The sequence below is a fragment of the Equus asinus genome, chromosome 2 (genome assembly GCF_041296235.1).
Source record: "Equus asinus isolate D_3611 breed Donkey chromosome 2, EquAss-T2T_v2, whole genome shotgun sequence".
Classification (NCBI taxonomy): Eukaryota; Metazoa; Chordata; class Mammalia; order Perissodactyla; family Equidae; genus Equus; species Equus asinus.
The window spans coordinates 163,919,541-163,924,305 of NC_091791.1; the positions used below are offsets into that span (position 1 = coordinate 163,919,541).

The 4,765-nt window shown below is 36.9% G+C and overlaps 1 pseudogene; it reads right to left on the reverse strand.

Annotated features, from left to right (window-relative positions):
• Nucleotides 1-1,636: 1,636 nt before the first annotated feature.
• On the reverse strand, nucleotides 1,637-2,631 carry LOC106833322 (olfactory receptor 4Q3-like; annotated as a pseudogene).
• Nucleotides 2,632-4,765: the final 2,134 nt, after the last annotated feature.

Here is a 4,765-nt window from a genome sequence, read left to right on the forward strand (position 1 = left end):
TTTCTGAGAATCCAGTGAGGCAGATACTATTATTGTCCTCATTGAAAGGACAATAGTCAAAGGGATATTGAGAGGTTAAGTCGCTTGGCCTCTGGGAAGTGGTGGAGCTGGACCATGATGAAGGGATCTGACTCCAGCGTCCACACTTCTGACCTCTCTGCTCTACTTCTCCCAATGATCTGGGCTCACATATCATCTTGGAATGCATCCACCTTCCTCTAGCGGACATTGAGAGACTTTATCATTTAGTATTTGAGTGATCTATTGATGTGTGGTGGAACATGCAAATGGCAAGATGTCCAAGTTCTTGCATGACCAGGGGTATTGCAAATTACCTAGGAAATCCTAACATTAGGTGGAATTTTAGACTTCTTTTTCCTGAGGTATGTTTTTCGGCTAAGTAATCAGAAAAGCCTCTCTATAGCAATTGATTAGAAAATAAAGTGAGTAAATATAAAAATATTGCTAATAATCCATCATTATATTATTTTTTAAGTAAATAGAATAAATCTTTCCATACCCATAAAAATTTGCAAAGAGATTTATATCAGAAGTAGATAACCTTAGATATAAATGTTTAAGTGAATGTTTTTAAGGATCTCCTACCTCTGGAGCTCCTATATAGGTATAGTAGAAATTAAATAATTAATCCATCTAATTGAGATAAGTACCCTTTGTGGAAAGAAAAATATTGAGTTAATCTTAATTATCTAAAATTACTAGCTTTCTTGGTTGATTGTACTTTGTCTAAGTGATCTTGAGCAAGACACTTAAGAAATCTGAGTTCATTTGTAAAACTGAAGTTGACTAACATTACCTACTCCTCAAAGTACTTTTGAGACTCAGCAGTACTAACTATGAATGCTATAAACCATAACTCATTTCTTTTTTTGTCTTTTCCTTTAGAGTCTAGAGCTCTTAAACATGAGGATTACTTGAAAAGCCAGCTTATCTACTCACCCCCACTGTAATTTCACTCAAAGAATAACTTAAGGTGGAATGGGACACCTCTTCTAGAGAAGCCGCTAGACAGAACACTAGAAGCTTCCATCACCCCAGAACTCCCAGATTTCCTTTGCTTCACACATAAACCTTGCTGAGAGCATATGTTCGTTCAAGTGAATTGAATTTAAGTGCATTTTTAAAATTTGGCACAATATAAAACACAGTTCTTAGCGAACATTAATATATAGGATGGTTAGTGCTGTTTTCAGGCTTTGTTAGAGACAGGACAAAGGGGTTCACATTGCTTTGGAAAAGACTGTTGAGACATCAGAAGGAATTTCCTGATACTAAAGTTGTTAAACTCTGGAGGAGCAGGGCAAAAAAAGGATGTAATATCTTCTTTCATTTGAAGAGAGTTTAAAATTGAAATGAATTGAATAAATGCAGACCACTTATAGACAAAAGGATAGAAGAGTTGCTCTTTCAAGGAGTCTTCTTGACTTTAGCCCGCAATTAATTCCTGTTATCATTTGTGAGCCAGTAAACACTCTCGAGTTCCCTGCTTAACATTTAATCCCTGAGAAAGCTACCTATGCCTCAATAGCAATGCATTATAATTTTCATGCTGGCTTCTCTTTCATACCAAAGTCACCAAATTGGCTTTCAGGCATGTACTCATGTACAGGATGAGTTAAGAGTGTCCCAAGAGAGTATGTTTTCTAACATGGCAGAAGCATATCACATGTTTTTTTCTCAGCTTCTTCATGGCTGTCTTCATATCTGAATTTCTGAGTATGGAGATGAGGGGGTTCAACATAGGCGTGATCACTGTGTAAAAGATGGAGAATACTTTATCTGCAAAGAAGCTGCAGAAAGGCCTCAGGTAGATGAATACACACGGCACAAAGATCAGGCTGACCACTATTAGGTGGGAGGCACAGGTAGAGAGTGCCTTGCTCTGGCCCTGGTGGAAGCGAGTTCTCAGGGTGATCAGGATGACAGCTTAAGAGAATAGCAAGACCAAGAAGCAGACAAGAGATAGCAGAGCATTGTTTGAAACCATCAGCACCTCTATCACGTACATGTCTATGCAGGCTAGCTTGATGACCTGTAGGACATCACAATAAAAGTTGTCCAGTTCATTGGGGCGACAGAAAGGCAGCTGGAAGACAAGTATGACCTGTGTGATAGAGTGGATGAAACCCCCACATCAGCAGGCAAAAACCAACTGAAGGCATAGCTGGTGGTTCATGACTCTCAGGTAGTGCAAAGGATTACGTATGGCAACATACCTGTCGTAGGCCATGACTAGCAACAAAAACACCCCCACTGGCTCCCAGAAAGTGCGGGAAGTAGATCTGGCCCAGGCATCCTGAAAAAGAGATGATCTTGCCCTGCTGTAGGCAATCCCTTAACATCTTGGGGATAGTGACACAGCTCAGGTATAGGTCAACAAAGGACAGATGGCCCAAAAAATAGTACATAGGAGATTGGAGCAGGTGGGCATCAGCTCTCACTGTTACCAATATCAAGAGCTTTCCCAGGACACGAACACAACAAAAATATTAAGAAGAGAAATAGCTGCAGCTCCCAAAAGGATGACAAGACCAGAAGAACAAATTCTGTCACCTTAGAATCATTGTCTTTTTTCAAGTCAAGAATACCAAGTGACCTAGAGAAAGAAAAATTAAATTAGAACAAGCAAAGTGTAAGTTAGACTAAAGACAATATGTATATATATTGTAACATATATATGTTACCAGATTTGGGATCTGGTGTTTATAGAACCATATTCCAAGATGAAAAAAAATTAAGCAAGTTCTGGGAGGTAGGAAACGTATGTTCCTGTATAGATAGAACAAGGAACATTTTGCATCTCTTTCAACCTTTTATTCCTGTAATACTTTTAAATTGCATTTACAACAAATTGGGAAAGGAGATAATGACCTTCATCATGAAGTGATGAGAGCACGAAAATCGCTGTTTTTTCAGTAGACAGAATTATATCCTTTAAGAACAAGAGTTCTAAAATGAAGGATCTAGATCCAATCTACTACTCACCAGTGGAGTGACCCCAGGCAAGGTATTAAACATGAGTTTTGTTCTTTGTTTGTTCAATATAATAGAGAGATTATATTTCCCAAGGTTGTTTTGAAAATCAAATGTAATCTCCATGAGCACCATACACTTACATGAAAAATGACTAAGTCACTCAAAGTGAGGAAAGATTTCTTATTTGCCTTTGTACTCACACCACAATGCTTACTGCATAATAATTTATCAAATTGAAGGAAGAACGCTTTGTGCTATGAATTGCCATATGGTATAAAGGTTAGTAGTACCTGTTAGGAAACAAATTACTTAGGAAGAATTAAAAAGAAATTCATGTTCTTTGTTTTTATTTATCTCAGGTGACAGAGATTGAGAAGTTGTAGAAGAAACACGAAATAAAATCTTTACCCTTAAACTTTAGGGAAGCATCATATTGAGGATGAGTAGGACAGCAGCTGGAACACACTAATCACCAAAAGAAGAGACCAAGGGCAATGAGCCATATCACTGAGGCATGTTCAAAAGAGGTTCACCATGACCCACTTTGTAGGAAAGGATAATGAGGGTAATCAGAATTATGCTCCCTTTGGACTTTTCATCAACCATAGGCACACTTAAGAGAAATAAAAGATCCACTAAGATATTATTTTATCTATTTCTCCTGCTCTACTCTTACATTCATCCCTGATATTGGGTAGAAATAGCTTGGACTACAAATGAGAAATCAGAGAACATTTCTTCCATTGAAATGGTGAAGATTTAGCAGATGTCTCCCTGTCTAGAGTAAGGTATTTCCAATCCAGAACCAGCTCTAGGCAAAATATTAAGTGAGATCAAATTTGTATTTTTCTGTCCCCAGTCCCAATTACCCATTCCATGTTGCACTTGGTTCTCTCAAATCATTCAGTCAAAGTTACCTGATAGTTATCTACACTAGGTATCAAGGATTTCCATAGACAATGCAGAAAAGCACTTGAATTTCAAAAATAAAAATTCTTAATACTGAGAAATTTCTCCCTATACATTATTTCAAGATAAACAAGTGGGAGAAATATTTTGGGCCCAAGGAACTTCTGGATGTCTCTGTCACACCACATACGGGCCCATCCTTTTCATCTGCCTATAGAATAGGGCGCATCTGATTCTCCAATCTCATAAGTAATGAAAGGATTCACCTCACTTTCTAGAATTATTTGGAAAACAAAACAAAGCAAAAATACAGGCAACCATTTTCTGTCATATGTACAGTCCTACATGAGCTCTGATTCATTGGAAATGTTCCAGTCCTCTTTGTATATACCAAGAATTGTCAATTTCCATGTGGAGATGGCATGCTGATGTTATTTCCAGTTATCTAAAATGTTTAATTAGCAGAGGGCAAGCTCTCATTAAAATGCTGGATCTAATTTCAAACCTCATCTTGGGGAAACTGGAAAGAGTCTGAAAAAGAAAAACCAAAGTTACAAAAAGATTGCAAAGAAATTTCGAAAAAAATAGGAAAAAGAAAAAAATGAATGTAAAAGCATAATCCAAAGCATGATTGTAATTTATTTCTGAGAAACAACGTGATTATTTCCTAATGTGAAGACATAGTATACAAAGGGTATTGTACACAAGACGCATATTAAAAAAAAATAAGCTTGTATTAAACAGATAATATTAAAATTCAATGAATCAGAAGGGTAGATTAAATAAGTGTGTAAAATATACTATAATCCAAATTACTACAAGACATTTTGAAGCCCTAGTCTATGATATATCTCTTTAA